Here is a 12,206-nt window from a genome sequence, read left to right as displayed (position 1 = left end):
CATGGTGCCAGGCTCTGTTCCCCTCAAACAAAAGCAGATTTGCTTTGTAGAGCATTACACAAATTCTCAAACCATTATCTTGGTTGATTGGGCATCGAATATAGCAAAGAGCTTTTGTGATGCTTATGGAAACATGGGCTTTTTAGGTTGGCAAGTAGTGGCGTAGCTAGGTTTTCACACATTCGAATTCTGTGCTCCTTACGTAAACTGGCCTACACTGCTGCTCCATTTTGTGTATCAACAAGCTCGTGTTCAGACCCCGAAAATGACTGACAAATGGAGTATGATTAGAGCCATGCGGATTCTGTGCATTCGCGCGGTTTTTGCCAAACGGAACTATAGGTTTTAGTTATTGTTCTAACAACCAATATTTTCAACCACCAAAACGCAACACCATCGATTGCAGAAGTGCCATTACTTAACTCCTTTAATAATTAGCCTACTTAGTTAAAGATTACAATACGTACAGCACGCCATAAGTTACTATGGTTGTGATGATTTAAACTATGAACAATTTTCAAATTTTGAAGGATTACTTCGATGTCAAAACTAGAAATTAAACTTAATAGGTTCTAGAGGAACCATACTCCGAGAAAAGTCCAACGTTCATTGCAATAAAGTCACAGACGATATTTTAAAATCCTGACAGCCAGTGACAGGGTCTAATTCTATATTACATAGACAAAGTTGAATAACATCTGCGCATGTCATATAGACGCCTATAAATCCATAGCAACAGTATGTATTTAACAATTATTCCACTCGCGCTTGTTGGATATGAGATGATAGATAGCCAACGAGGCGCGTAGCACCGAGTTAGCCATATTCATCTCATATCCAACAAGCGCGAGTGGAATAATTGTTTTATTAAAAACACCACCGCGATATTAGACAAATCTTCTCTTCTCTTCTTTTTAACTCCCTTTTAACTTTAAGCCAACGCGTACACTTATCATATTTGTAGATTATGGTATATTGGCTCCTATATCATAATGGCTAAGCCCATAAAAAGTCTTGAATTGCATTATCCAACGATCCAGTTTTTAATAATAATTGATATGGCGCAATTTTTAAAACAATTGAAAGGATTAATCTTTGATACTTCAAAACCACTTTTTTTAAAGGAAAATATGATAAAACTATCGCTGAGGACCGTCCAGCTGACGTGTCGAGATCAACGTAGCCGAACTTCAAATGCATTTTGACGATCGAACTTCGATGATAGACCGGTTAATATCAGCAAGGATGAAGAGAGACATCTGAGGTGAAAGTTTGAAGCGTAATTTCTTTACTAGTGTCGTGATCTAGGGGGAAAAAACCACAGGGCGTTTCAATTTTTTAAATATTCTGCCATTTTTAGTCTAACGTTGCTATGGTTTCAAGAGTGAGCCTGCAAAAGTTCTTGAGATTTTAATGGGGTTTTATGCTCTGCCTTTTACAGATCGGTTGCGGCACGTGTCATACGCAACTAACTGCACTCTGACTGGCTCTTTAACTTGTAATGTTGATCGCTAGAAGTCTGGCTTACAGGGAAATTTTCTGTTGTTTCTTAAATTTTCTACATTACAATGCACCACAGTTAGGTGTTGCTTGACTTAATCTGTATAAGTATGCTGTAAGTTGAAGTCTTGATATCTTTGTTTGAACTCTCAATTCCGATTTGATCTTCGCTGATCTACGAGTAACAAGCCTAACGCTTTAAAGAATTACGAATTTATGATTATTGAACTTTATGTGTTACCAATATTCAGTTCTGCTGTACGTAGCTGAGCAAGTGCATTCTGAACAAATCTCACTTTCTCATCTTCACGGCCAAAGTTCTTCGCATAAATCGCCAACGCAAGATCATAACACCCCTTTGCTTCTTGGCTAAAACCGAGATAACTGTGCACATCGCCCAGGTTTATGTAAGTATCTGCTACCTTGACGTGTTCCGGACCGAATATCTTAAGGCGAATATCCAGCTCTCGCTCGTGACAGTCTTTGGCCTGCTTTAGGTCACCCAGCTGCCTGTGGAGAGTGCCCAGGTTATTGTAAGACATTGCGACATGAACATGCTCAGGTCCGAGCTTTCTCAGCCGAACATCCAGGGCTCGCTCTTGACAGTCTTTTGCCTGCTTTAGGTCACCCAGCTGCTCGTGGACAAGGCCCAGGTTATTATAAGACGTTGCGACATCAACATGCTCAGGAACGAGCTTTCTCAGCTTAATATCCAGCGCTCGCTCGTAACACTCCTTTGCCTGCTTTAGGTCACCCAGCTGCAAGTGGACAGCGCCCAGGTTATTGTAATAGTTTGCGACATGAATATGGTCAGGTCCGAGCTTTTTCAGCCAAACATCCAGGGCTCGCTCGTGACAGTCTTTTGCCTGCTTTAGGTCACCCAGCTGCCGGTGGACAAGGCCCAGGTTATTATAAGACGTTGCGACATCAATATGGTCAGGTCCGAGCTTTTTCACCCGAACATCCAGGGCTCGCTCGTGACAGTCTTTTGCCTGCTTTAGGTCACCCAGCTGCTCGTGGACAAGGCCCAGGTTATTATAAGACGTTGCGACATCAACATGCTCAGGTCCGAGCTTTTTCAGCTTAACATCCAGCGCTCGCTCGTAACAGTCCTTTGCCTGCTTTAGGTCACCCAGCAGCAACTGGACAGCGCCCAGGTTATTGTAATAGTTTGCGACATGAATATGGTCAGGTCCGAGCTTTTTCAGCCAAACATCCAGGGCTCGCTCGTGACAGTCTTTTGCCTGCTTTAGGTCACCCAGCTGCCGGTGGACAAGGCCCAGGTTATTATAAGACGTTGCGACATCAATATGGTCAGGTCCGAGCTTTTTCACCCGAACATCCAGGGCTCGCTCGTGACAGTCTTTTGCCTGCTTCAGGTCACCCAGCTGCCAGTGGACAAGGCCCAGGTTATTATAAGACGTTGCGACATCAACATGCTCAGATCCGAGCTTTTTTAGCCGAACATCCAGGGCTCTCTCGTGAAAGTCTTTTGCCTGTTTTAAATCTCCCAGCTGCCAGTGGACAGGGCCCAGGTTATTATAAGACGTTGCGACATCCACATGCTCAGGTCAGAGATTTTTCATCCGAACATCCAGGGCTCGCTCGTGACAGTCTTTTGCCTGCTTTAGGTCACCCAGCTGCCGGTGGACAAGGCCCAGGTTATTATAAGACGTTGCGACATCAACATGCTCAGGTCCGAGCTTTTTCAGCTTAATATCCAGCGCTCGCTCGTAACAGTCCTTTGCCTGATTTAGGTCACCCTGCTGCCAGTGGACAAGGCCCAGGTTATTATAAGACTTTGCGACATGAATATGGTCAGGTCCGAGCTTTCTCAGCTTAATATCCAGCGCTCGCTCGTAACAGTCCTTTGCCTGCTTTAGGTCACCCAGCTGCCGGTGGACAAAGCCCAGGTTATTATAAGACGTTGCGACATCAACATGCTCAGGTCCGAGCTTTTTCATCCGAACATCCAGGGCTCGCTCGTGACAGTCTTTTGCCTGCTTTAGGTCACCCAGCTGCCAGTGGACATTGCCCAGGTTATTATAAGACGTTGCGACATCAACATGCTCAGGTCCGAGCTTGTTCATCCGAACATCCAGGGCTCGCTCGTGAAAGTCTTTTGCCTGCTTTAGGTCACCCAGCTGCTTGTGGACAAGGCCCAGGTTATTATAAGACGTTGCGACATTAACATGCTCAGGTCCGAGCTTTCTCAGCTTAATATCCAGCGCTCGCTCGTAACAGTCTTTTGCCTGCTTTAGGTCACCCAGCTGCCGGTGGACATTTCCCAGGTTATTATAAGACGTTGCGACATCAACATGCTCAGGTCCGAGCTTTTTCATCTGAACATCCAGGGCTCGCTCGTGACAGTCTTTTGCCTGCGTTAGGTCACCCAGCTTCCGGTGGACAAGGCCCAGGTTATTATAAGACGTTGCGACATCAACATGCTCAGGTCCGAGCTTTTTCATCTGAACATCCAGGGCTCGCTCGTGATAGTCTTTTGCCTGCATTAGGTCACCCAGCTGCCGGTGGACAGTGCCCAGGTTATTATAAGACGTTGCGAGATCAACATGCTCAGATCCGAGCTTGTTCATCCGAACATCCAGGGCTCGCTCGTGACAGTCTTTTGCCTGCTTTAGGTCACCCAGCTGCCAGTGGACATTGCCCAGGTTATTATAAGACGTTGCGACATCAACATGCTCAGGTCCGAGCTTGTTCATCCTAACATCCAGGGCTCGCTCGTGAAAGTCTTTTGCCTGCTTTAGGTCACCCAGCTGCTCGTGGACAAGGCCCAGGTTATTATAAGACGTTGCGACATTAACATGCTCAGATCCGAGCTTTCTCAGCTTAATATCCAGCGCTCGCTCGTAACAGTCCTTTGCCTGCTTTAGGTCACCCAGCTGCCAGTGGACATTTCCCAGGTTATTATAAGACGTTGCGACATCAACATGCTCAGGTCCGAGCTTTTTCATCTGAACATCCAGGGCTCGCTCGTGACAGTCTTTTGCCTGCTTTAGGTCACCCAGCTGCCGGTGGACAAGGCCCAGGTTATTATAAGACGTTGCGACATCAACATGCTCAGGTCCGAGCTTTTTCATCTGAACATCCAGGGCTCGCTCGTGATAGTCTTTTGCCTGCATTAGGTCACCCAGCTGCCGGTGGACAGTGCCCAGGTTATTATAAGACGTTGCGACATCAACATGCTCAGGTCCGAGCTTGTTCACCAGAACATCCAGGGCTCGCTCGTGACAGTCTTTTGCCTGCTTTAGGTCACCCAGCTGCCAGTGGACATTGCCCAGGTTATTATAAGACGTTGCGACATCAACATGCTCAGGTCCGAGCTTGTTCATCCGAACATCCAGGGCTCGCTCGTGAAAGTCTTTTGCCTGCTTTAGGTCACCCAGCTGCTCGTGGAAAAGGCCCAGGTTATTATAAGACGTTGCGACATTAACATGCTCAGGTCCGAGCTTTCTCAGCTTAATATCCAGCGCTCGCTCGTAACAGTCCTTTGCCTGCTTTAGGTCACCCAGCTGCCAGTGGACATTTCCCAGGTTATTATAAGACGTTGCGACATCAACATGCTCAGGTCCGAGCTTTTTCATCTGAACATCCAGGGCTCGCTCGTGACAGTCTTTTGCCTGCTTTAGGTCACCCAGCTTCCGGTGGACAAGGCCCAGGTTATTATAAGACGTTGCGACATCAACATACTCAGGTCCGAGCTTTTTCATCTGAATATCCAGGGCTCGCTCGTGATAGTCTTTTGCCTGCATTAGGTCACCCAGCTGCCGGTGGACAGTGCCCAGGTTATTATAAGACGTTGCGACATCAACATGCTCAGGTCCGAGCTTGTTCATCAGAACATCCAGGGCTCGCTCGTGACAGTCTTTTGCCTGCTTTAGGTCACCCAGCTGCCAGTGGACATTGCCCAGGTTATTATAAGACGTTGCGACATCAACATGCTCAGGTCCGAGCTTGTTCATCCGAACATCCAGGGCTCGCTCGTGAAAGTCTTTTGCCTGCTTTAGGTCACCCAGCTGCTCGTGGACAAGGCCCAGGTTATTATAAGACGTTGCGACATTAACATGCTCAGGTCCGAGCTTTCTCAGCTGAATATCCAGCGCTCGCTCGTAACAGTCCTTTGCCTGCTTTAGGTCACCCAGCTGCCAGTGGACATTTCCCAGGTTATTATAAGACGTTGCGACATCAACATGCTCAGGTCCGAGCTTGTTCATCAGAACATCCAGGGCTCGCTCGTGACAGTCTTTTGCCTGCTTTAGGTCACCCAGCTGCCAGTGGACATTGCCCAGGTTATTATAAGACGTTGCGACATCAACATGCTCAGGTCCGAGCTTGTTCATCCGAACATCCAGGGCTCGCTCGTGAAAGTCTTTTGCCTGCTTTAGGTCACCCAGCTGCTCGTGGACAAGGCCCAGGTTATTATAAGACGTTGCGACATTAACATGCTCAGGTCCGAGCTTTCTCAGCTTAATATCCAGCGCTCGCTCGTAACAGTCCTTTGCCTGCTTTAGGTCACCCAGCTGCCAGTGGACAAGGCCCAGGTTATTATAAGACGTTGCGACATCAACATGCTCAGGTCCGAGCTTTTTCATCTGAACATCCAGGGCTCGCTCGTGACAGTCTTTTGCCTGCTTTAGGTCACCCAGCTGCCGGTGGACAAGGCCCAGGTTATTATAAGACGTTGCGACATCAACATGCTCAGGTCCGAGCTTTTTCATCTGAACATCCAGGGCTCGCTCGTGACAGTCTTTTGCCTGCTTTAGGTCACCCAGCAGCAGGTGGACAGTGCCCAGGTTATTATAAATATCTGTTTTTTGTAATTCATCATTTGGGTTTCTTAACTTGGCGATTTCTAGGACTGCTGAAAAGTAGCTTCTTGCCGCTGGATATTGAGAGTGCTCGCGGCACATATTTCCGAGAGTATTAAAGACGTTAGAATAGTCCTGGTTACCAATTTGAGCTATTTGAGATATTCTTTCTTCCAAAGAATCTTCTTCAAAGTCTTTAATCATTTTTGCTAAATGAGGAACAATTTTTGTGCCAACGACTAAAGAATCTTGAATCTCGAATTTGGAGAAGGATGAAGCAGCTCTTAGTGTGCATTTAAGTTGCTCATCCTTTGCAGATTTCTTTCTTTCTGAATTAACAACGTAATGGACGACTCCGTGCACTCGAATGTAAACACCACTCTCCTCTTCGTCAAACAACAACAGTGGGCATCGACTTATCTTTACTTCAATCGCATCTTTATCTTCCAATTTTTTTTCCATTTCCATGATGTAGTCGACGACAATATCTTTTAGTATTGGGTGTGGTGCACAAAGAGAGAGAAAAATGAACAAGTGATCTAGAACACTATCGGATTTCATTACCTTTTCCAAGGCTAGTGTTGTCGCTGTGGTCATTGTTTTTGGGTAACTTGGGTTTGTTTCGGCAAAAATGTTCTCAATTGTACCTCGCTGGCCTTTTTCAAGTTTCTTCAGAAAGTCAGTCCAGCCGAATTTTGAAGCTCTTTTACTTTCTCGAACTTGTTTTACATATATGGCGGCGCTGGCCAAGGCCAATGGCTGGTAGTCCAAAGTTCGTGCAATTTCTTTTTCTACCTCGCTATCAGTGACACCAGAAAGGAGCCTTAACAAGGAGCTGGCATCATCAGGCAGCATTCCTTTGCTTACTGGGATGTGCTGAGTGAAGGAGCTTTTTGGAGGAATAGACTTGGTGTCTTGTGTTGTTATCAGCAACTGGCCCTTCGCCCACTGTTGGTTTTCTGGACCTGGCAAATACGTATGTACATGAGACAAACTAGTGACATTATCAACTACCAACAACCACGACGTGTAAAGCTCAATTTTTGCGCTTATTAGCGTCTTGAGAATCGCAATTTTTTCTTCTGTACTCAGATTTTTGGAATTACGAGTGTCTGTAACTGAGTAATCTGGACATTTACAATGTCGAGCGAAGGAGACATACGATTCCAAAAGTGTTTCAGAACTTTCTGCATTAAGCGTCATGACAAATGAAATCGCAGAGAGAGTTTCTTTTCTCTCGTCGAAAAATCGCTTGGCTGCTAAACGGGCCAGCTGAGATTTTCCACTTCCAGGGTTTCCGGATAAGTACAAGGTGCTTAAGCTGTCTTTGTTGGCATCTTTGAGTTCTATGAGGTGTTGTGTGATTTCATCAACCTCCGATATGCGAGGGAAGACGTCATGTGTAGGTTTAGGAGGGAGAATACAAAATGGGAAGACTTCGTTTAGCAACTGTTCTTCAAGGGTCTGTACTTTTATTAGAAGTTTTCTTAACTCTTCCGTCGGGAAACTTGTCTGAGTTTGAATTTTATAGATTGGTAGAGTCGGAAGACCGAGTGCATCAAATGCAGTTTTCACCTGTACAATCGCATTTTGAAAATCTTTGCTGGAAAGGTAGCCTCGCACCTTATGTGCAAATAATTCATTGCGAAATACCCTGAGGTCATTCACATTTGATTCTACAGTTGGACTGAGATCGCTGATGCAATCCGAATAAAGAATGGCATAAAACAGCATGGTACAATCCCATTCCGCTCTGTCACCATTGGTCATGGTTTTTAAGAGACGGGCGTTTCTACTTCTGTTTCGTTTGGATTCATTGATCTCAAATTCCTTTCCATTTTTCGGTTCATCTTTCCATTCTCCCAGGGTTCCCTTGTAGCGGTTGTCCCATTCTTGTTTGAAGATTGTTCGAAGGACTTCAGCTAGTACATCGGTAACAATGTAACAGATCCTGTAGTAATTCAATTGCTCTTCAGTATATTCCATTGGAGCAGCCATTTCAATCAGGCCCTTTACAAAAGCAGTGTCTCCGTTAGTCAAGTCGGTTAGTTGTAACAGTTTTTACTACGATTATAAGTTGAGTGAGACACGGAGAAAGTTTGGGGACGGGGATTTGACCGTTGAGTAGTCACCGGCAGTTTTCTTTGTTTGGTAACTAAATATCAAGACTTCTGCGTCGTCAACCGTCAAATTTGGAAGGCCTTCAAAGGAAGGCAAGCGACACTTCGCCAATGCAAACGGAGCTGGTTTTTCGATTTTAATCTCAAAACTTGGTCGCCCAGCTTTCATCGCTTCTCACTCCACTGAAAATTGTAGTACGTATTTGTTAACTGGTAAGTTTGTGCTCACCATGGAGGTAGAGAAAAAGGGATAATAACTATTTACTTTTAAGAAGGGTTCGGTCTCACGGAGTTTTTCCACAATCCTTGCGAGGACAAGAAGATGCCCTCAGACTGAGAGGAAGCACTGTGGTCACATCTAGTGGCATGGACCACACTTGATATGCTAAACCAGGACTGTGCGTGGTGAAGAAGGGAGATTGTTAATGGCTCATATTCCCGGAGGAGCCTGGACCAAACTAACGGATCAATTTCAGTATCTGAGCAATTGCACACCCACCCCTCTCTTAACACAACAACAGTCAAATGACAACGAGTAAGGGTTAACGTTGGTCTAAGGGAGGAGTAGCTTAGCAGTTGCTCAGATACTCACATTTATCCAAACAAACGCGAGATTTACAGATGATTTAGACTAAGTTGGACATATCATTTACATACTTATACTTTGTGAAACATCAGAATTTGAATTTACCGTGAAGAAATTTATTTTTTGAGTAGTCTTAGGGAGCAGTCTCACTCATCGCCTGGGAAAGGGAGAGGTGAAGGGTTTTTGGGATCACATGTTTTTTGGGGGGTGTAGAGGGGGATCAATCGTCTCCGAAAGAGTATAGAAGGGGGACTACAGAAGACTGACTGCTAGTTAATCGCTAATGAAGCAGGAGAGATCATAGGAATATTATAGAGCTTTATAGGGAATGAGGTAAATTGTACTTTTATAAAATACCGTGGTCATTTTCACATTGTCACACAGATCAAAGATCTCCTCGGCCATCATGGAGAGAAAAAGGTCTTGAAACACACAACTTTAAGAATAAAGGCTGATAGTTTCCAAAGAAATTGTTTGGGGCTGCGTCGGGAGGGGTAACGAAATAATTTGAATCTATCAACAAAGTTGAAATGGTAAATTGGCCACCGTTACGCTTATAAAAGCTGACGTTTCGAGCATTAGCCCTTCGTCGGAGCGAATTGGGGAATTGTGGATTGTGTGTGCTTTTAAAGGCAGAAAAAGCAGCTACGTGATTGGTGGGAACATGGCAACGAGAAAAACATGAATAAATTAGTGGAATGAAAAGCGTTCGTTGATACCTGTGGGGTTTAGACTGCCGGTTTGAAAGATGAGCTTTTGTTCAAGAGTTTTCCGGCTTTCCGTGCTACCTAAGTGTAAGGAAAGACCGCAGATTGCCATGCATTGCTTAGAATGGTTAGGTAAATTAAAATGTCTAGCGACTGGTTTCGATGTGTCCTTGTCATTCCTCTCCACTTCGCGAAGGTGTTCTCGGAATCGGTCACCTAGTCTTCTGCCTGTTTCGCCGATGTAAATCTTTTTGCAATAAGTGCAAGTTATGCAGTAGATTACATTGGCAGAGGAGCACGTGAAGTGATCGGTGATCTAAATGGATCGTTTGGGTCCCGATATTTTCTTAGTGTTGTGAATGAAAGGACCCGTTTTGCATCGTGCAGGAGCGCATTTAAAAGTGCCTGGTTGGTCTTTAGTCTGAAAAGAACTTCTAACCAAAATATTGTCTGTTTTTGTCGCGTTTGAATGAAAAGAGCGGAGGCTGCGAAAAGATAGTGCTTGTCTCTGGATCGTTTTGAAGTAATTGAAATTTTTTAAGAAGGATGAATTTAACTGAGTGGTTATGAGGGTGAAACATGAGAGTGAATGGAATGCGGTGGGAATTTTCCTTTTGTGACGCTTGTAGTGCTGAATGTCGATCAAGAAGTTAGGCGCGGTTGTAACCCGCTTGAACGACAGAATCAGGGTAACCACGTTTATCGAAAAACTGGCACATTGACTCTGATTTGTGGTGGAAATCAGAGCCATCACTACATAAACGGCGAAGTCTTAGAAACTGAGAAAAAGGAATGGAATTCTTAACGTGAGTACAAAAAAGTTGATAGAGTACAAAAGGGGGGAGGGGAGGGAAGTAAGAATGTAGAAAACTCACTGCCAGAGCTTTCTGGGGGGATAAAGTAAATTGTACTGTGATAAAATACGGTCATTTTCACATTCCCACACAGATAACAGATCTCCCCAACCCATCATGAAAAGAAGAACGGTTTGCAAACACACAATTTCTAAGCGAGTTTACCAAACTTTTCTGGCTTTGCATCTCATACAACAATGACAAAGATCGAGGCCGCGGAACAACATACCCCTTAAGCGACCTGGTACTGGCTCGGCCAATCCCAGCGTTCATTCAGACGCAGTATTAGCCAATTCGTGTATTGGCAACTCGTTACCACTAATTCATTTAATTGATTCAACAGTCTTTAACTGGCGTCAATCGAATACGATTCAAGTTTCCTAGAGTGCTGAAATTCGAATTTAAAAAATCTGAACAAAACTTTTAAAATATTTTAAGGTAAGAAAAAGCTTGTAAGAGCAATTTAAGTCGTCACATAAAACGAGGTAGTGGTTCATCGTTCTTTTCTTCCGTTTCCGCATTAGTGATCATACCGAGGTCGTTATCATCAATATGTAATCTGCCAAATTGTCTTGAAAAACGACAAATAATAACCGACACTATAGCTAGCGAGAAACCTTTCTCTCACAAAAAGATAACATCGCATATTAAGGGTCATGTTTAGACACCAAACTTTTTACGAGAAATATTAAATATTGTTATATACCTAGACTTTCACTCAACAAAACGAGCACTGTGTGTCCCTCCCGCTTCCTAAACGTTTAGCCGTTACTATGTTGTAAATTGACATATCAGCGCGTGGCTATGGGCCGCGTGCTCGTGTAGCACTCTTTGCACATAAAATAATTAACAATCCAACAGGCATCCCGGCAAGTTTTTTCTTGAACTCTACCTCTAGCTTCTGACTTCGATAGCCATTACACTAGATTTGTATCTAACCTTAACTTCCGTAGGCCTCTAATACATAACAGTTATGGAGCTTCTACTTTTACTTTCATTGCATCGAAAATATGAGAGGCTATTCCACTGCATCTAAAAAAATTATGTTAATATCGCTTCTCCAAATAATTCAAGCTATATCTTCTAAATTCGCAATCTGCTTCTTAGAATGCATTGATTCAGTTTACTTTAGTTTCTTTGTTCTTAGTCTTTGTTGTTTTGATTCATTAAAATTCACGTATCTACCAATATTTGTTACTTTGGCACCTTTACCATGAGTACTTATATAACTGCAATGTAAAAAAAAAAATTAGTTCTCCTTCTTTTAAACTTAATTTAATTTTTATTTATTTATTTACTTATTTACTCATTTCTATTTTCTCTTTGTTTATAATATTAACTTTGTATAAATACCTTGGTTAGTGTAAATATAGAATTAAAGTAAAGTAAGTCAGGTGTAAATGTTAAGATACACCAGTTAAGGTGTAGTCTGATCGTCCGGGTGAGTGTAGTCCTGAGAAGGACTGTTGTCGGTGGCAGTGACTGACGTTTCGACAACCTGTGCGGAAGTCATCATCAGAGTCAAGTGAGTGATTGTTGTCCAGAACTGGAATAAGAACATTCTACTGACAACAATCACTCACTTGACTCTGATGATGACTTCCGCACAGGTT

General features: G+C 43.9%; 1 pseudogene across 1 annotated transcript in view; it reads right to left on the bottom strand.

Annotated features, from left to right (window-relative positions):
• Window positions 1–400: 400 nt before the first annotated feature.
• LOC148730123 (uncharacterized) overlaps window positions 401–12,206 on the bottom strand; it is a 56,820-nt pseudogene continuing 45,014 nt past the window's right edge. Inside the window, exon 3 of the transcript XR_016001537.1 lies at window positions 401–8,336. The product of XR_016001537.1 is annotated as an uncharacterized LOC148730123 (transcript). The remainder of the gene's footprint in view (window positions 8,337–12,206) is intronic.

Source organism: Stylophora pistillata, chromosome 5 (genome assembly GCF_964205215.1).
Source record: "Stylophora pistillata chromosome 5, jaStyPist1.2, whole genome shotgun sequence".
Lineage (NCBI taxonomy): Eukaryota > Metazoa > Cnidaria > Anthozoa > Scleractinia > Pocilloporidae > Stylophora > Stylophora pistillata.
Note: the sequence above shows the minus strand (reverse complement) of the source record. Positions and strands in the feature narration are given on the sequence as shown.